Below are 21,469 nucleotides of genomic sequence, written 5' to 3'. Positions count from 1 at the left end.
AAAATAGGTCCTCTGGAGCAGAGCAAATTATTAAAAAGACGCTTGATGAGAATGGAGAGATAGGAAGAAACTCAAGAGACCACGGAAGGGCTTATTGGCCAAATATGGATTTCAGCTTTACCCTGAGAACAAAGGAAAGCTATTTAAGAATTTTAAAGCAGAAGCATTGCATTTACTTTGGTGGGGGGGGAGGGGGAACTATTTTCAATGTAAGAAATGATTTATTGAACACTAATATGGATACAGAGAGGACAGCTGAGTTACTTTAGTATTCCAGGTAAGGAATGTGGGTAGTTTGGAGTAGGGCAGCGTCAATGCACATGGAAAGAGGAATACAGGTGAGATCTACTTAGGAGGTAAACCTGACAGCAGGGGGTGATAGATTAGATATGGGGGAGAGAGGAGCAGAAAGAAGGATGGGTACTGGGATTTTGGCTTTCTTTTTTTTTTTTATTTTTTAATTTTATTTATTTATTTATTTATTTTTTTATTATTATACTTTAAGTTCTAGGGTACATGTGCATAACGTGCAGGTTTGTTACATATGTAAACTTGTGCCATGTTGGTGTGCTGCACCTATCAACTCGTCAGCACCCATCAATTCGTCATTTATATCAGGTATAACTCCCAATGCCATCCCTCCCCCCTCCCCCTCCATGATAGGCCCCGATGTGTGATGTTCCCCTTCCCGAGTCCAAGTGATGTCATTGTTCAGTTTCCACCTATGAGTGAGAACATGCGGTGTTTGGTTTTCTCTTCTTGTGATAGTTTGCTAAGAATGATGGTTTCCAGCTGCATCCATGTCCCTACAAAGGATGCAAACTCATCCTTTTTTATGGCTGCATAATATTCCATGGTGTATACGTGCCACATTTTCTTAATCCAGTCTGTCACAGATGGACATTTGGGTTGATTCCAAGACTTTGCTATTGTGAATAGTGCTGCAATAAACAAAATAGTGTGCATGTGTCTTTATAGCAGCATGATTTATAATCCTTTGGGTATATACCCAGTAGTGGGATGGCTGGGTCATATGGTACATCTAGATCTAGATCCTTGAGGAATCGCCATACTGTTTTCCATAATGGTTGAACTAGTTTACAATCCCACCAACAGTGTAAAAGTGTTCCTATTTCTCCACATCCTCTCCAGCACCTGTTGTTTCCTGACTTTTTAATGATTGCCTTTCTAACTGGTGTGAGATGGTATCTCATTGTGGTTTTGATTTGCATTTCTCTGATGGCGAGTGATGATGAGCATTTTTTCATGTGTCTGTTGGCTGTATGAATGTCTTCTTTTGAGAAATGTCTGTTCATATCCTTTGCCCACTTTTTGATGGGGTTGTTTGTTTTTTTCTTGTAAATTTATTTGAGTTCTTTGTAGATTCTGGATATTAGCCCTTTGTCAGATGAGTAGATTGCAAAAATGTTCTCCCATTCTGTAGGTTGCCTGTTCACTCTGATGGTAGTTTCTTTTGCTGTGCAGAAGCTCTTTAGTTTAATCATATCCCATTTCTCAATTTTGGCTTTTGCTACCGTTGCTTTTGGTGTTTTAGACATGAAGTCCTTGCCCATGCCTATGTCCTGAATGGTACCACCTAGGTTTTCTTCTAGGGTTTTTATGGTATTAGGTCTAACATTTAAGTCTCTAATCCATCTTGAATTAATTTTTGTATAAGGAGTAAGGAAAGGATCCAGTTTCAGCTTTCTACTTATGGCTAGCCAATTTTCCCAGCACCATTTATTAAATAGGGAGTCCTTTCCCCATTTCTTGTTTCTCTCAGGTTTGTCAAAGATCAGATGGCTGTAGATGTGTGGTATTATTTCTGAGGACTCTGTTCTGTTCCATTGGTCCATATCTCTGTTTTGGTACCAGTACCATGCTGTTTTGGTTACTGTAGCCTTGTAGTATAGTTTGAAGTCAGGTAGCGTGATGCTTCCAGCTTTGTTCTTCTGACTTAGGATTGTCTTGGCAATGCGGGCTCTTTTTTGGTTCCACATGAACTTTAAAGCAGTTTTTTCCAATTCTGTGAAGAAATTCATTGGTAGCTTGATGGGGATGGCATTGAATCTATAAATAACTTTGGGCAGTATGGCCATTTTCACAATATTGATTCTTCCTATCCATGAGCATGGTATGTTCTTCCATTTGTTAGTGTCCTCTTTGATTTCACTGAGCAGTGGTTTGTAGTTCTCCTTGAAGAGGTCCTTTACATCCCTTGTAAGTTGGATTCCTAGGTATTTTATTCTCTCTGAAGCAATTGTGAATGGAAATTCATTCATGATTTGGCTGTCTGTTTGTTACTGGTGTATAAGAATGCTTGTGATTTTTGCACATTGATTTTGTATCCTGAGACTTTGCTGAAGTTGATTATCAGCTTAAGGAGATTTTGGGCTGAGACAATGGGGTTTTCTAAATATACAATCATGTCATCTGCAAACAGGGACAATTTGACTTCTTCTTTTCCTAACTGGATACCCTTTATTTCTTTCTCTTGCCTGATTGCCCTATTGGCTTTCAAACTTGGGTGGCTCATGGTACCACACTCCCTGAAGTAGCAAACATTTGGGGGCTAATTTACAAGTCCAGTTTAAAACTGAGATGCATAGGTACAAAGAAAGAGAGCTGGATATTTTCCTCTGGGGCTCAGAGAGGGACTGGGACACGGATTTAAAATTGTTAATGAATGGAGGGTAATAGAAGCAGTGACAAGGAGGAGATTGCTCAGGGAAAGATATGAGGTGCTAGGGCAAGCTGAGCAGAGGAAGGAGAGTGAGGCTGCAAGGACAGAAAAAGATCAGCCACAGGGAGAGGGGAGGCACTGAGAGAGTGTGGACTCTTAGATGCCAAGGGAGAGTAAATTCCAAGGCATGATCAGTGAACTTTTCTGTCGAAATTGCATCCAGCTCATCACCTTTTTCCAGCTCTTTGCCTACGGGAACATGGGAACACCTACTTACTGACCCACTGTGGGTAGATGTGACCACGTGTTTAGTTTTGGCAAAAGACTTGTGAGCAGAAATGATGTGAGTTGATTCTGGGAAGACTTTATAATTGCCTATGTAGAGTTTACCAGAGTTGTCCCTCTATGAAGACACCAGTGTTCAAAATGAAGGCTGCTCAGACGGTCTAAGTCCTTGAGTGATTAAGAGAAAGTTCTCCCACTACTTCTCAATAGACAGGTAAATGGAGCAAGAGAGAAATATCTTATGTCCTGAGCCTGAGATTTTGTAAGTTTTTTGTTTGTTGCTTTTTTTTTTAATCTGTAGCACAATTTAGACCATTCTGACAAGTTTGAACATCTGCTGAGAAATTAAGAAAGATAAAGTTTGAAAAAAAAATTCATTGAATTTAGAAAAATGACCATAAGGAGACCTTGACGAAGGGAGAAATGCGATTAGAAAGGGTTGAGGACTGAGAAGATAAGGAAATGAACAGCAAGTGTATATGGAGAGATTCTGTCGAAACATTAATCAGTGATAGGAAGCAAAGATGATCAAAGTTGCTTGAGAGAGATGTAAATGTTTGTTATTTTTGTAAAATGGGGGACACTGGAGAGATGTATGGATAGGAAGGACTCAAAGGAGAGAAAGAGGTAAAATATACTAAAAGCACAAGAGATATTTGATGTTAAATATTTCTTAAAAATATGGAAGGGATATGCCTTGAGAATTGCTTAAAGTGTTAGGCAAATGTTGACGAATAAGTAATTCTTGGCTCCTTATAAGGAATCAATTATTAGAACATTAATGAATAAATAAATTAATTCTGCAATGATTAAAGAAGAAACAATGATGACACTTTTGCTATATTTAATTTAATTCTTTCTTCTTTTCTGGCCCTAGTGTCATCCACAAGAAGAGATAAGCTCTGGCTTTACATTCACTAAAATAAGACTTTTCTACATTGAGAGCTGACCCTTGGCAAAACTCTCAACTATTAACTTTTATTTGGGCCACATTGTTTAGCTTATTTCATGTTGCAAGAAATAAAAATAATGAAGATGTGTTGAAAGGATGGGGAACACATTTAGGAAGCACAATAAGTCAGTAACACATGTGCACAATCAGGAAGAACTTAAGTATAGGTTAGAATATAACTCCTAGTCTATAATGCAGACTTCATGAAACCATAGATTTGTGTTTATTTTTTTCAATGCAATATAGCCAGCTCTTAGAAAGGTCCCTGGCACACAGTAAGCAGTCAATAAGTATTTGTTGAATGTAAGAATAACAGCTCACCTTGCCTTGCCTTTATAAATGGGTGTCTAATATTGCCTCATTCTGGGATCCTACCATTCCTGTGACTAGCTTTTCTCTTATTCTGTTTCCATCTCTGTCTGTTTCTACTGCCGCTGCCAATCACCAGCCCTCCACCCTGCTGCTCTCTGCTCCTACAGCAAACTTTTGACTAGTTTGTAGTTTCTGCTTTCTGTTTTGTCGTGGTGCTTATCCTGGTTTTGCAGTACTCCAGAGTTTCTACCTCTACTTTAAGTTTTCTGCTTGCGTGTTTGATTGGTCAGTTAGTTGGTTACTATCCCATACAAAAATATTCCAATAAGACAGGGCTTTCATGCTAGATTATTTTATAAGCCCACTATCTAACTGTATAGTTTTCAAATTTGCCTACAGAAAGGAAACCACTTTATATTGAACTTAGCACTCAAAGACACACACACACCACACATAGACACACACACACACTCACACATATACTCACATACACTTTGGAATGAACAGTTCCTGAAACAATACTTACCCTTTTTAGTTCAATGTATTGTTATTTATTCTATTGTACTCTATTCATTTCATCTGCTCAGTTCCATTCTATTTCAATTTATTCTATTTCACTCAAAAATGTTGTTAAATTGACTAATGATCCACAAACTAGCCAAATATATTAGGTTGGTGCAAAAGTGATTGCGGTTTTTGCCATTACTTTCAATGCAACTTAAAAAATCCTGATCTAGTTGCAGATGGCCAGTTTTGGTTTGAACATCAATTTTCCACCCAGTGATCTGTGGTCAATCATCTATGGTGAGTTAGGGCAATGGAGTCACATAGCACCGGGCAAGGAAAATTGTATCCATGGCTCGGCTCTTTCAGGAGAAAGGAACCACGTGTGTGAGAGGCAATTCTTTCTGATGCAAGCAGATTCCTGCATTTATTTCTGCGAATAAATATTCCTGCATTCAGCTCTCCCCTTATCCTTCCCCGCTTAGCCCTGTTCATAAACTTACACTTGCCAACATGTCAATTGATGAATCCTTGCCATGGCAGTCCCTTTAAGTTGTATTTCAGTTTTAATATCATCTTGTTTAACTAATCTAATTGTTTTTGAGAGCAAACCGTATTTGAAACTGAATCATGTGTCTATCATAATAAAATAATAAGTGACAGCCCAGAGGCAGGTGATGTACTGGGGACACCATGCCTTTCTTTATGCTTCTTCAATCATACATCTTCTTCTAACACAGGCCCTGTAGCAAATTAAGAGACGGTCTCTTTTCCCCAGTGAGTAGCTTATACAGCACTCAACTCCAACCTAGAATGTTACATGGAGAATTTCCTGAGGAAGTAACCCTATATGGTAGATGAACAATGGCCCCTCCAAAGTGTCCTTGCCCCAATCCCTGGTATGTGTAAATATGTTACACGGCAAAAGGAACTTTGCTGTTGTGATGAAGGGTCTGTACCTTGAAATGGTGACTGGGAAGGGGCTGATCCAGATTATCCAGGTGGCCTCAATGCAATAATGAGTCCTTCAAAGCAGAGAAGCTTTCCTGGCTGTAGTCAGTGAGTGAGATGTGATGACGGAAGGATCAGAGAAGCGACGAGAGAGCACTCAGCCTGAAGTTGCTGGCTCTGAAGAGGGAAAAAGAAATCTGCCCCCAGAAATGTGGGTGGTCTCTAGAAGCTGGAAAAGGCAAGGGGATGGATTTTCCCCTAGAGCCTCCAGAAAGAAAGAAACATGATCCTGCTGACACCTAGAATTTAGCCCAGTGAGACTTGTAGCAGCCTCCTGACTGCAAAACTGTAAGACATTAAATTTGTGTGGTTTAAACTACCAAATGTGTGGTAACTTGTTGCAGCGGCAATTGAAAGGTAATACAGTTGGAATGAACATGTTAGCACCAAAAGAATGTGTAAAAATACAAGAAGCCAGCCTCATGTAGACTCCAACATCCAAGGTGGAAATTCTTATGGGGTATTGAATGAGTAACTTAAAGCATTCCTCTTCTATGTCAGAGAACACCGGGATTTGGCCCCTTGTCAGTGAACCTCTCTGTGTCTCTGTGTTCAACCTTTTAATCTCAAGTTAGAGAATAAACCTCACTGTGGCATAACACTTATTAGGTACATGAAAAATAAGAGACAATATTACCAGGATATAAAATGTACTGCTTCTTTCTTACAGAGTTTCCAATTGTCAGAAAAATTTACTTACTCGTAAAATCCCACTGATGGTGTCCACCGAACGTAACAGTATGTGAATAGATGTTAATATTTTTTAAAAGTTTTGCAATTTCTTGTGCAAAATTTAAAAATGTGCAAGATATTTACATAGATAGATAGATAGATAATGAAGCCTATTATCTAAACATATTAGAAAATGAATTAGGAATATCCGCCACCCCCTTGTCTTGGGTTTCTAGATTGTGAGCTTTATAGAATATAATTAAACATTGACATTCCAATAAAGAACTTACTCACTATCTGGTATTCCAGAAACTCAGAGAAAATTATTTTTCCCACTGAAGTGGGTGAAGTAATTGATATGTTTGTCCACACACAGACACATACACATATATTTGTTAACTGAATGCACAAAAAGTGCTATTTTAATAGAGAGACACAAAATATTACATATTCATGGGACTTATGGACAAAACTATGCCTTGGAAATTTTCTGGAAAATCACATAAACTCCAGAGAAGTTGATGTAAAGACAGCTAAAGATCTTCCCAAAGAGTGATCTTGGTTTTGATAGTGGCAGTTCTACCAATACAAGTACAAAAGAGTCAACAAATGGACAACTCTTTAGATTACAGTTATGACTCAAGTAATTCATAGGCATTCCAGCGAAAACTGCACAGAGCTCTCTGTGCTGTTACTTGCAAAAGGCTAGCATGGAAATATCTTGTGCTCATGTGAAGAGTTGGCCCATATTTCCTTGCGTGTTATCCTGAAAGCAACAAATGACAGAAAAGAGTGATGAACATCTAAGCCACAGCTTTGTGGGGGTCAATTTATGGATGATTCATCTTATGGTTAAGTAAAGCTCCCAAAAATGTAATGAAGGAAACTATGAAATTGTTACAACAACTTGGCTCACTTTCTTAATCTGGGGAAATAAAATCAATCTGACCTAAATTTACTCTGGCCCTAACATTTTACTATGATTTAAGCTATTCATTGAAATTAACTGGCAAATGGCAGAGTCAAATGTTTTCAGAAAGTTACAGGATGATAATGACTCAGGGACAAAGTGACCCAGAAAACGGATGTCATAGCAGCCCAGGTTCTGAGTGTCAATACATACTGAAACAGGACAGAGAAAAAACTCCAGGGGGAACTTTCTTCCAAGTTTGCAAATGTGGCCTTTCTTTTTCCAAGATAATGTCATACTGAGAAAAATCTGAACCAGGGGGGAATATGCTGTTTCCTATCACTCTTTCTGGTATATTTGTACTACAGGGGGCAAACATGGTGACTTTAACATACGGCACAGGTCACCGAAGGCTACAAAAAAAAAAAAAAAGAAAAGAAAAAAGGCAATAAAAATCCTTTTGATTATTAAATAACAACAAGCAATAGCTTGTGTGTTTGAGTTCCCTCTCCAGCATAGGAAATCACTAGTTCTGCTCCCTCTGAGATACAGAGAAGGGGTAGAGTCTAAATTCTAACCGTAGTTAAGAGAAAAGAATTACCTCTGCATTAATGAGCAATCTGACAGCTTCCATGTGGTCAGAAAAATTTTAAGTTAGAAGGAACTTTAAGCAAGACTTCCTCATTTCATTGACCAGTTTAATGTAGGTCAAATATATATACATGTACTATAGCCAGGCACTGTGGAGATTTAGGATATTTAGAGATAAGTAAAATCCAGTACTTGATCTGATGGAGTCTAAATATACTAGGGTAGGTAGTGACAATGTGGTAAGAGTTGTGTGAGAGGTAGGTATCACTCAGAGTTTTTAGCTTCAAGCAACAGTAAATGACTGTGGCAGATCTAGACTGAAAGAGCAACACACCAAACTTCAGTCCCAGAATTGCTGGGAGGGGCTGAAGAATCAGGCACATGGCTTATGAAGCCAGAGCAGCAGCCAAAGCAATGCCACTGAATAGGTTCCTTGTTTCTGCTAAGACCCAGGAACCACAATTTGCATGACCAACGCCATGAGCACTGGACTCTGAACCCCAAGGCCACCACAGTCACATCCGGAACAGCATGTTGTTTGCACAGCTGCTTCTGCTCAGAAGTGGGTTCTCTTCTGTCCCTGCTTCTTTGTGTCATCAGTTCCTAATCCCTGGTCCCAGATAGCCATGTCTGATTGCCGTTCTAAGTGCTTTGCCTCTCCCTTATCTATAAGGGCAGCCGGGACAGTAAGTCATTGGGATTTCAGCTTCTATGTTGGTTGTAACCATTGCATAAGTCCATACAAGAAACATGGTAGGGTTAAGGAGGTCAGAAGAGACTTTCTTAAGGAAGTGATCCTGAGCCATGTGCTGAGGATGAGCTAAGGCCCCAACTTTACATAGCTGGTGATACTCACACAAGCAGGCTAAGGGGCCTCCAGTCCTTATGACATAATTAGAGAGCTGGGAGTACTTTCCAGACAACAGCCACCTTCACCAGCCAGCCCTTTTGTCTAATGGTCGACACAAAACTCATTGTATGAGTCAGCAGGATCTAGAAGGTTCACTTCCTCCACAGTGGCTGACAGCTAGAAGACACAGCAGAGCATGTGGGGACCAGAAGAATCCCATAGAAGCAGAGGTGTGGGGAACTAGCAACTGTTGAAAGAATTCCCTTCCCTGGGGGAGGAGATCAATGGTTAAGAACGATTTAAATAGTCCAAAGTGCAGAGTTTGTTCTTTAGAGCCAGTAGATTAGGTAACAGGGGAAGGGATCCATAAATGCTGGAGCTGATAATCGGAAATCATAGATAGAGGTAGGGCCAGGTCTCCAAGACCATGGGACTGAGGACTCTAGGGAGCCCAGTCCTTGGGAAGCTGTTAGAAAGGCAAGTGCACAGCAGGGATTGGAGCTGGTAAACAGTGAGTGCTGACCCACTAGGGCTTTCATTTCGGGTACTGTCAAGGTTTCAATTGCTAGATTTAATACTTTGCCTTTCTGCAAATAAAGGCTATGGGAGCCACACCAGACTAGACTGCAGGGGGATTCTGATAACAGTACTCTGTTATCAGATTGTGATAACAGTACTCTGTTATCAGATTGTGATAACAGTCATGCATGGCATTTAGAGAGTCTTTTAAATGTAAATGTTTTCTGGGAGAGATAAAAATGGCATTAGGCATTAACATACACACACACCTTAGAGTTAATATCTCAGTTATTTTAGGCATTGATTGTTTATCACAAACATCTACATGTCCATTAATGAGTTAATGAGGTGGGGATACAATAAAGTCTTGCCTTCAAATAGCAATGTAAGGCTGCATATGTACACACACACCCACGTAAACCAATGAAACGAGATACATAATGTGTTATGAGAGGAGCAGATACAATATTATGAAATTGATTAGGAGGAAGAGAATAACTCAGATTAAGACAAACTGAGGAGGACATCTTGGTGAAGAGTGTTTTTCATTGAGCTTTGGAAAAAATGAAATCTCTGAACATTTAAAGATGAGGAAAGATCATTTCAGGGAAGAGAAATGCCATGCAGAACACCATCTGTAGGGTCTGGGTAAGTTAAGAACCATTTGTTTTGGAAAAAAATATAATGACATAAAGGAAAGCTAGATTCTAGTAGAGAGTTGAGGAACCTGTGACAAGGAGAAACAGAACAGCTCAGTGTGGATCATGGGATGAGTCAAGGGGAAACTTCAAAGGGAATCTGGGTGGATTAGGTGATTTGGCAGCATGACAGCCCGGGATGCATCAGGGAGGAAGGGGCAGTTAGAACAGTAGGAGAGAAAGTGCAGAAAAGGGAAAGGAAACTTTTTCTTTGACACTCAGAATGACATGGCAGATGTCATTCTGCTATCTACTTACTTTAGATGAATCCTTCTATTATGTTTCTGAACCCAGACCCAGCCAGGACTTGTCTCTATTCGTTTTCTGGGCTGTGTCTAACAGGAAATAATAGGCTAGAGAGAGATGCTGTATGAGCAAATGGAGAAACACATTTGTTTTTAACATTCTCTGTTGCTGATTTTGGAAAAAAAATGTGAAACAATTATTGCACATTGCATTTTACTAAGTTTTACATTTTTTCCCCTTCCCCCTAATTTTCTCTTTCTTGAATTTTGAACAAAATAATACTGAAATATACAGAAGTAAAACACAAAACACAGAAATGGAAAGTAAAATGATAGAAAATATCAAGAAAACTTTATTCTTATATTTTAAAGTGTTATCTTAAAAATCCAGAGCATTTTAGAAGGTGAAATGCCGAAAGGTCTCCATTATGTCTATAGCAACTTTTGAGTGACAGTCACAGTGCTGATGTAGGGGGAACTAGTTAGACACTGTCACTCACCAGGGAAGACTTTATTCACCTGTTCCGCAGGGCAGTGAGGCACCCTCAGCTCTGAATCACCGAAAGAGAATCTGGTGGGGCAAGTTCCAGCTGCATGAGGATTTGTTTGCATAAATATTTTTTAGTTATTGCCAAGACTGAAGGTGCCTTCTTACTCCCTGGCAAACATTAAACCACTTTTATTTCCTTTCATAGAAATAAGATTATATTTACAGATTGTTCTTAGATATACTCACCTGATTTTTTTTTAATTGCTTTTCCACCTGCTTCCCCTTTCTTCTTAGGGTGAAACTCTAGCCATACGCCCTCTTCTGGTTTCGGGTGAGGAGCCTGAATTGTGGGTATCGTAGTTCTCTTGCCTTTTGGGGTTTCTGGTTGGGCAGCCTTGAAGCCACACCAGTAGAACTTCAAGTCCCAGGTGGCTCAGGAAGCAGAGGTGCAGTTGCCTGCCTGCATATGGAGCAAGGCGTGTTTGAAGAGTACCCGGTTTTGGTAGAGTGACTTCTATTCACTAAAACCATGTGTCTGAACTGAAGAAGCTGGGGCTCACTTCCACAAATGTAAGTGCTGCTTTTTAAAAAATAATATTCCTTTCACTATTGATAATGTGCTACACACTAGGAAGTTGTATAATTTCCAGAAAAATTTAACAAACCAACTGCTTAAATCAAGTCTTGCTTTTAAATAAAGGGAAGGTAACTGTTATTCTGTGGGCTTATGGTACATGTGTTAGAATAAACCTCATGACACAGAATAGAATAATACCTTGAGACATGGTTTAGAATAAAGTAGTTTATTTTAAAAAAGCAGGAATCCATGTGGCATTAACCATCAAAGGCAAAAACAAAACAAAACACTCTGAGTTGCTTAAAATATGTAGATGGCTGAAATCCCCTAAAAAGTTTAAATATTCCAAAAAGCATACAGGTATGTTTAAAAGACTGCGTTTTGAAGTTAAATAAAGTAGCAATCAGCAGCCCCACTGCTTATTAGATTTGTGACCATTGACAAGATGTTTCACCTCACGAAGTCTCAGTTTCCTCATCTGTAAAGTGCGCATAACCTACCTCATAAGGTTAATAACATTAAATTAGCACAGTGGGTTGTACTGAATAGATAGGTGATAAATGATGGAGGGTAACTTGGCTTCATCCTTAAGTTTCAATTAAGCTTGGAAAACACACCAAAGAAACAAAAAGACAAATACTGTATGATTCAACTTACATGAGGTATCTAGAGTAGTCAAATTCACAGAACTAAAACGTAGAATGGTAGTTGCCAGGGGCTTGGGGGAAGGAGAAATGAGAGTTGTTTAATGGATATAGAGTTTCAGTTTACAAGATGAAAACACTTGGAGACTGTACAACAATGTAAATATATTTAATACTATTGAACTTACAGTTTGTAAGTGTAAACACTTACAAATAGGGTGGTAAATTGTATGTTAAGTTTTTTACCACAATTAATAAAGATAGATTTTAAAAATTTATTTTTAAGATCAAAAAGCATGTAGTGAAAATTCCAATGCCTTCCATTTATTAAAGGTCTTCCTAATTCCCTAAAAATGTCTTAAGTCTATATTCCGTGGGTCTAATTTAGGATTGATATTAACTTATCTGTGTTAATGTCTGGTTTTTACATAGCAATTACTAGGCGATAATGATGAGTTTCAGGTATACTCTTAAAGTGATTCTTTTATGCCCCCATTCACTTAATTACATGATTATCATTTATCCATAATAGTGATTTTTAATATAATTTCATGGATAGTGTACAGAATCTAGAAATTCTGAAGTCATAATTATTAGTTACAATTTGCTTAAAAGCTTTAGTTATGACTCATTTTTAAAACTTAAAGCAAAAATATTATTTATTCCAGTTTTCTCAACTTCCTTGTAGCTAATTTACAAATGGAATATTTTTATCTGTTTGTGTTTTAGAGATAATATAAACTATTAAGGCAAAGTTTGTTAAACATCATCTTATCTCAAAATGTATTGGCTGATTTGGAGGACAAAAGACATTTTGGAATTATACTGATTTTGAACTTGAAGACATGTCTGTTGAATTTTTAGAGAATTTTTTCTTGAAAGACCACACATATGCCTAGGTGTCTATGAAGACTAAACATCTCTTATGGTATCTAGTGATAACTGAAGGTGATAACAACCTGCATTTTAGATGAGTGTGCAGAGTTTTATATGTGATATTCCATATATTAATAAATGTAAACACTATGTCAGCAAGTCCAGGATAGCATTAGAATGAAACTTGTAATTCTCCAAAGGTGGAGGAAAGCTGCAGAGGCACTGAACACAGTATGCTTCTAAAAGGGTGGCTTCTTTTTTCTTGTTGTCAAATGCTGTCTATGGTGTAGTGTCTCTAGGAAGTGTCATTTACTTGTTTGACAAAGATTTCTAGCAATCCTGCAATATACTCCCACTGGGCTGAGTTTAGAGGCTAGAAGAAACTCATGCACAGCCTTTGAGGGGATCCTTATCTACTAGCAGAGATATGTCCTCATAAATAGTTAAAGAGAATAAGTGCTAATTCATTAGTCATTCATGCTGTTCATAGAGTCACTCCACAGAAGGTGTGATGCTCAGTATCAGGGGATTAAAAAGACACTTTCAAAAACCTTTCTTTCAACTATAATTACTGGAGACCAAATAAATAAACTTGAGAGATGTATATGAGTCATTAAAAAGCAGAGTGGAGTGACTTCCTAAAACACAGAAGAGACGCGTACCCAGGCTGCCAGAGGAAGGGGCAGTCACAGTGCCCCGAATTTCAAGAGGACATTGTGGGAGGTGGTGGAACTTTAGGCAGGTCTGGGAAAATGTGCAGAGCTGAGATTGGCAGGAAAAGGTAATGAAAGTATCTCATGTACAGCAGTATTTTCCAAACTTTGTGTACATTAAATGATTTTTGGGAACAGATGGACTGATCAATCAATAACATTAAGATGACAGATTGAGAATGTTTTATTTTTTTACTTACTTTCAATTCTTCAGAAATAAGTTTTGCTGTTTTTGATGTGACTTAAAGTTCTCCTAACACTCGTTTAAGTTTCCTTTATAACATTCACAGAATAAGCAATAAATGTTATCAGGCAAAAAGTACTTGGTTTAATATGATTGCTCCTTTAAAATAACATTTATATATAGTTATTGCCTATTTATTACAATAGATATCGGTTTTTTTCATTTATGGTACTAATAAAAATTAACCTTTCAAGTATTTATCTTGAGGAAAGATACTTACTTAAAATAAGAGTGAATTTACAGGAAACATTAAGTAAAAAGTAGTTCAGGTGGCAATTGGTAGTGGAAAAATCATGATGAGGTACCAGAATGAGTGAAGTTTGGGCAACACTGAAGTAGGGGGAATATCAAGCACAAGAATTAGGAAGTGAAATTGAATGGGCTGTTTTTATGTGTAGCTGGAAAGAAAGGAGGGATACTGGGTATTCCATGGAGGGTATTCTAGGGGATTTTGGATGATAATGCTGGAATAAGGTTGGTTGTAGAAGCTTTAAAGGGATTTATTCTTCAGCGGCTAGATAGCAGGGGGCTCAAAACGGTTCTGACCAGGAGCTGACTGTGGAAATCCACACTTTAGAGGGCTCCTCCTGGGCATAGTGTGCAGGAGGATTGGAGCATAGGGAACATGACACCAGGAGAGCTCTTTGGAAATAGGTTTCAATAAGCTGAACATGAATAGATGAGGAGTGGTAGGAATTAAAATGGAAAAGAAGCAGGGGATGAAGGAGTCATTCGATAAAAAAGAAAACTGAATGATAATAATGACAGTGATGGCCAAGCTGCTCTTGAGTTTTTATTTATTTTATTTTATTTTTTAACTTTTATTTTATGTACAGGGGTACACACGCAGGTTTGTTACATAGGTAAACTTACGTAATGGGGGTTTGTTGTACAGATTATTTCATCACCCAGGTTTTAAGCCTAGTACCCAATAATTATTTATCTTGATCCTCTGCCTCGTCCCACCCACCACCCTTCAACTGGCCTCAGTGTGTGTTGTTCCCCTCTATGTGTCCATGTGTTCTCATCATTTAACTCTCACTCATAAGTGAGAACACGCAGTATTTGGTTTTCTGTTTCTGTGTTATTTTGCTAAGGATAATGGCCTCCAGCTCCATCCATGTCCCCACAAAATACATGATCTTGTTCTTTTTTATGGTTATGTAGTATTCCATGGTGTATGTACTACACTTTCTTTATCCAGTCCATCATTGATGGGCTTCCATGTCTTTGCCATTGTGAATAGTGCTACAATGATCATACGTGTGCATATGTCTTTATAATAGGATGATTCATATTCCTTTGGGTATATACCCAGTAATGAGATTGCTGGATCGAATGGTATTTCTGTCTCTAGGACTCTGAGGAATTGCCAGACTGTCTTCCACAATGGCTGAACTAATTTACACTCTCACCAACAGCATATAAGCATTCCTTTTTCTCTACAACCTCACCAGCATCTGTTATTTTTTGACTTTTTAGTAATAGCCATTCTGACTGGTGTTAGATGATATCTCATTGTGGTTTTGATTTGTATTTCTTTAATGATCAGTGATGCTGAGCTTTTTTTCATATGATTGTTAGCCACATGTATGTCTTCTTTTGAAAAGAGAGCTTCCAAAGGGAAGGGTGGGCCACCATCTTTGCATTTTCCACGTCTTAGTTGTTCCAGCCTGCGGGCGTTGAAGATGCCAAGTAGACCAAAGTGGAAGTGCTATCCCAGCACAGAACAGCTGCTCTATGAAAGCATGACCATACAGCTTCTTTAAGCAGGTCCCCGATCTCATTTCTTTTCACTGGGTGGAACCTGCTAACCGGGCCCTCCAGCCACGCCCGCTAGTATTCTCCCATCTACAGAAATTTGAAAACTCCCTGGGCCAGAACTCTCAGAGGGAGGAGCGGGCTGCCATCTTTGTTGTTTAGGCATCTGGAGATATTAAGCTTGGTGGTCTGAGAGAAGGACAGTAGCAGTGAAGGAAAAGAGAGGGAACTGTTCTCGTGGGAAAATGCAGCTTTGTGTCTCAGGTGATTTGAAATTGAGAGGAGAATGGACCTTCAAGCAGAAAAGGGAAACTACGTTGTTAATCATGTGGGATTGGAATTCTGGAGCGCCATCAGGGAGGGCCAGATAAATGGAGGAGACAAATATGTTCCTTATTAAAATGACACCTAGCTCTGCTTTTCCTCCTGATCCACTCAAGGTTCCAGGAAAAGAGAGCTGAAGAAAGAATCTTCAGGTACTCGGGAAGGCAGAGGAAGGGCATGCTGACTGTTTCCTCCCAGGTTTTATTTTCTCTTTGGGGTTTTCTCTTGGTTACTATGGCCACCACCTTGCCCAGAGATAAGAGGCTTCTTTATAGGGGCCTTCCTTAGAATAAACACAAACATCTTCATCTCCAGCCAGAACAGACATCAGGTTTAATTTCCAGGAACGGTAGAAGAGTTCTGTATGTTTTCTATTTCCAGTGGGAAAACACCTAATTTAGATATTTCCCCAATACATGTAATATGTAGTAGACACTTAAAGATAGATACTGCAAAGACTTATGTACTCACCTCCCAGTTTAAGAAATAAAATATTAAAGATTAAAAAATACCCTCCTTAATCCTATTCTCTTTTCACCATCAGAGGTTACCACTATCCTATCTTTGTCGGTATCACTGCAGTGTATGTTTTTATTCTTTTATTTGTTTTTTAAATGCTTTTATTCTTTCAACTGCTGTGTATGTGACGATATCCACAAACAGTCTATAATAATGTTTTCAATGTTTGAAAATGTTATGGAAACAATAAAGTATGCATTATTCATCTGCAACTTGCTCTTTTCTCTCTACATTATACTTTTAAGATTAATCCATGTCTATTCTTATCACACAACTTATTTTCATGGCTGTATGGCATTTTGCTATCATAAGTAGTCTATAAAAATATTATATTACATTCCTATTTGTGTCCAAATGAAACAATTACTCTAGTGAATATTTCCAGAAACTGATTTGCTGAACCATGGGCATGTGTATCTTCAACTTTATGAGATATTGAGAAATTGCTTTCCAAAACATTTATAACACATTATATTCCCAGCCAAAATAGGAGTTCCTGTTTCTATTCTCAACCCACTTGTTTATCTCAAATGTTCTAATCAAATAATCTTTCCAGATGTAACTGAAAGCCAGATGCTTGTGGCATCTGGGAGACTCAGATATGTTTGGAACACTCCCATTTTTAAAATACAGTGCAAAATTTGATCTGAAATCACCTCTCTGTTTCTCAACCTGTGATGTTAAAGATTGACTGACTTTTCCACAGACATTCACTTTAGTATTAATCATATGATTTTTCCATTTAACAGGCACTTACTTCAGTATTAATCATATTAATCACAATAATGATAATGATAATATTGATAGTAACTATTAGTGCCAATTGAGTACTTACTATATGCCAAATGCATTAATTATATTATATTGTTTAATTAATTTTGGAGAGGGGCAGATAATGCTATTATACCTCTTTTAGAGATGAAGAAACTGATCCCCAGCAATCCTTATGTTAATAGTAAATAGAGATTGTTCGTCTATTCCGTCTAGGACAGTTGAGAAATGATAGATGGGAGCAAACTGAGAAGAGAGACATCAAATTATTACAATCTTTAACTTTTAGAAGTTTAGACTCTGGTTACTATGTAAATAATATCAAAAGAATATACATACACACATAATAGGAGGGAAATGTCAAATAAGTGCTATATTTGTACTGAGAATGATTTAGTTTCGCATAGGAAGATTGGAAAATAATTCTTATAGGTGACTAAACTTTAGTAAACCCTGGAGTCTTGACAGAGGAGATTAATGAGGCAAAAATTGGAGGCAGTAGCTCTTTAGAAAATATGGGAAAGTGGCAACTACAGAATATTTTTGAGAAAGTTAATTAATTTATTTAATCTTTAATTAAACAAATAATTTCTGACCATCTATTGAGAGGTTCTGAGGCTACATTCTGGGATACAGCAGTGAACAAGCAAGATGCCATCCCTCCTCATTGATGGCAGTGCTAAGAGATGTACTTGGGGAAATGGGGGCAACAATATGAAAAGAAAAAGATTGAAAGGATAAGTCATATTCAATTTTGAAGGATTTTCAAATACCAGCCTAAGAAGTGAGCACGTTATTTCCTGAAGGCAGTGGGGAATCAATATGGGTCACTGCGACATAAGTAGCACCATTCAATCATTTATTCAGTGAGCATGTATTTTACCTGTATTTTGCTTAGCACTGGGTACATAGGGATGAAAGAGGTTATAGTGCCATGAAAGTGACAAATACATATATAAAATTTATAATACAATGTAAGAACTGTGCCAGAGGTTTGCACAGGACAGTGATACCTAACCTAGGCTGTGGATGTGCAGTGAGGAGAGAGAGGAGGATAGTGGAAGATATTCTAAGATGGTTTTTTGGGTAAAGAAATTTGCTTGAAAAAATCTGCCAACTTGATTTAGACATTTATAAAATAACATGTGTTTTGCTGATTTCAAAAGCGTTGCATATTCACTGTAGAAAATCTATGAATCACAATTATACTTACCAATGATGCATACCTTTAAGGTTTGTGTGTGCATTAGTCTGTTCTCATGTTGCTATGAATAAATACCCAAGACTGGGTAATTTATAAAGAAAAGAGGCTTAATTGACTCACTATTTTGCATGGCTGGGGAGGCCTGAGGAAACTTACAATTATGGCAGAAGGCACCTCTTCACAGGGCAGCAGGAGAAAGAATGAGTGCCAGCAGGGAAAATGCCAGACACTTACAAAAGCATCAGATCTCAAGAGAAGTCACTCACTATTACAAGAGTAGCATAGGGGAAACTGCCCCCATGATTCAATTACCTCTCATCATGTTCCTCCCACAACACATGGGGAGTATGAAGATTACAATTCAGTATGAGATTTGGGTGGGGACACAGCCAAAACCATATCATTTCACCCCTGGCCCAAATCTCATGTTCTCACATTTCAAAACACAAACATGTCTTTCCATTAGTCCCCCCACAAAACCTTAACTCATTCCAGCATTAACCCAAAAGTCCAAGTTCAAAATCTCATCTAAGACAAGGAAAGTCCCTTCTCCCTATGAGCCTGTAAAACAAAAAACAAGTTAGTTACTCCCTAGACACAATGGGGGTACAGGTGTTAGTTAAATACACCCATTTCAAATGGGAGAAATTGGCCAAAACAAAGGGCCTGTAGGCCCCATGCAAGTCTGAAATCCAGTAGGGCAGTCTTTAACCCATAAAGTTCCAGAATGATCTCATTTGACTCCATGTCTCACATCCAAGTCACACTGATGCAAGAGGTGGACTCCCATGGCCGTGGGCAGCTCTAGCCCTGTGGTTTTGCAGGGTACAGCCCACTTCTAAGCTGCTTTCACAGGCTGGCATTAAGTGTTTGTGGCTTTTCCAAGCATATGGTACAAGATGTCGGTAGATCTACCATTCTTGGGTCTGGAGGACAGTAACCCTCTTCTCACAGCTCCACTGGGCAGTGCCCCAGAGCAGACTATGTGTGGGGACTCCAATCCCACATTTCCCTTCTGCCCTGCCCCAGTAGAGGTTCTCCATGAGAGCCCCACCCCTGTGGCAAACTTCTGCCTGGATATCTGGGCATTTCCATACATCCTCTAAAATCTAGGCAGAGGTCCCCCAACCTCAATTCTTGACCTCTGCCCACCTGCAGGCTCAACACCATGTGTAAGCCACCAAGGCTTGCGGCTTGCAGTCTCTGGAGCAATGGCCTGAGCTGTACCTTGACCCCTTTTAGCCATGACTGAAGCTGAAGCAGCTGGGATACAGGGAACCATGTCCCAAAGTTGCATAGAGCAGAGCAGCCCTGGGCCCTGCCCACAAAACCATTTTTCCCTCATAGACCTCTGGGCCTGTGATGGGAGGGGCTTCCATGAAGTCTCTAACATTCCCTGGAGACATTTTCCCATTGTCTTGGTGATTAACATTTGGTTCCTCATTACTTATGCAAATTTCTGCAGCAGGCTTGAATTTCTCCCCAGAAAATGAGTTTTTCTTTTTTATCGCATCATCAGATTACACATTTTCCAAACTTTAATGCGTTGCTTTTTCTTGAATGCTTTGCCACTTAGAAATTTCTTCTGCTAGATTCCCTAAATTATCTCTCTCAAGTTCAAAGTTCCACAGATCTCTAGGTCAGTGGCAGAATGCTGCCAGTCTCTTTGCTAAAGCATACCAAGAGTGACCTTTACTCTAGTTCCCTATGAGTACCTCATCTCCATCTGAGACCACCTCAGCTTCAACTTCATTGTCCATATTACTATCAGCATTTTGGTCAAAGCCATTCAGCAAGCCTCTTAAGGTGTTCCAAACTTTTTTACATTTTCTTCTCTTCTGAGCCCTCCAAGTCTTTAGGAAGTTCCAAACTTTCCCCCATTTTCCTGTCTTCTTCTGAGCCCTCCAAACTGTTCCAACCTCTGCCTGTTACCCAGTTTCAAAGTTGCTTTCACGTTTCAGGTGTCCATATAGCAGCATCTCACTTATTTTACCAATTTACTGCATTAGTCCGTGTTTACACTGCTATGAAGAAATACCTGAGACTGGATAATTTATAAAAGAAAGATGTTTAATTGAGTCACAGTTCTGCATGCTGGGGAGGCCTCAGGAAACTTACAATCTTGGTGGAAGACACCTCTTTACAGAGCGACAGGAGAGAGAATGAATCCTAGCAGGGGAAATACCAGACACTTATGAAAGCATCAGATCTCATGAGAAGTTACTCACTGTCATTAGAGCAGCATGGGGGAAACTTCCCCCATGATTCAATTACCTCCCACAGGGTCCCTCCCACGACACATGGGGATTATGAGGATAACAATTCAAGATGAGATTTGGGTGGGGACACAGCCAAACCATATCAGTGTGTATATCCTGTTAACCTTTTAATGCCAATAATAGATATTATGAATGAATAATTTATAAAAGTTATGTAACACTTTTAGTTCACTTACCTGGGTATTACACAATTTTGATATCTTTGTGTATTCTTCTATAATACAAGTTTAAACTTTGCTCATTTGTATGTCATAATTTAAACAATCCTTTGTTCCTTTATTGGTGAAAACACTTGTTTTTTTTCTAATATTTGTTATTGTGAATAGCACCATGTTGCACATTGTTCAAAAATCCTAGGACATATCTGATTTATTTTAAAGATAAATTTCTAGAATTTGAATTATATGTCCTAACATATAAAAGCGTTTGACCATATTATAGAGGAGAAGGAAAATCCTTTTAAAAGATTTAAAAATAGGCTGAGCACAGTGGCTCATGCCTGTAATCCCAGCACTATGGGAGACAGAAATGAGGGGATCACCTGAGGTCAGGAGTTTGAGACCAGGCTGGCCAAAATGGTGAAGCCCTGTCTCTACTTAAAAAAAAAAATTAACCAGACATGGGGTGCCACATGCCTACAATCCCAGCTACTTGGGAGGCTGAGGTAGGAGAATCGCTTGAACCCAGGAGGTGGAGGTTGCTGTGAGCCAAGACTGTGCAACTGCACTCCAACCTGGGTGACACAGCAAGATTCTGTATAAAAGAAAGAAAGAAAGAAAGAAAGAAAGAAAGAAAGAAAGAAAGAAAGAAAGAAAGAAAGAAAGAAAGAAAGAAA

General features: G+C 38.7%; 1 protein-coding gene and 1 long non-coding RNA gene across 4 annotated transcripts in view; one reads left to right on the top strand and one right to left on the bottom strand.

The window, feature by feature from the left end:
* Positions 1-6,810: 6,810 nt before the first annotated feature.
* LOC105513316 lies at positions 6,811-11,014 on the bottom strand. 3 transcript variants are annotated; one of them, XR_001001989.1, is made up of 5 exons: positions 10,969-11,005; positions 10,733-10,803; positions 10,246-10,353; positions 8,777-8,947; positions 6,811-7,185 (listed from the first exon to the last, which is right to left on the bottom strand). It is a non-coding gene; the product is annotated as an uncharacterized LOC105513316 (long non-coding RNA). The 3 variants fall into 3 exon arrangements; XR_001001991.1 differs by having other exon boundaries at positions 8,777-9,038; positions 10,969-10,998; XR_001001990.1 differs by lacking the exon at positions 10,733-10,803 and having other exon boundaries at positions 10,969-11,014.
* Positions 11,015-11,201: 187 nt separating this feature from the next.
* The window catches only part of MACC1 (metastasis associated in colon cancer 1), a 76,112-nt gene continuing 65,844 nt past the window's right edge, over positions 11,202-21,469 (top strand). The window contains exon 1 of the mRNA XM_011944161.1: positions 11,202-11,292. The gene's annotated coding sequence lies outside the window, so the exon portion shown is untranslated. The remainder of the gene's footprint in view (positions 11,293-21,469) is intronic.

This window comes from Colobus angolensis, unplaced genomic scaffold (genome assembly GCF_000951035.1).
Source record: "Colobus angolensis palliatus isolate OR3802 unplaced genomic scaffold, Cang.pa_1.0 Scaffold229, whole genome shotgun sequence".
Taxonomy (NCBI): Eukaryota; Metazoa; Chordata; class Mammalia; order Primates; family Cercopithecidae; genus Colobus; species Colobus angolensis.
This window is presented reverse-complemented; position numbering and strand designations above follow the sequence as displayed.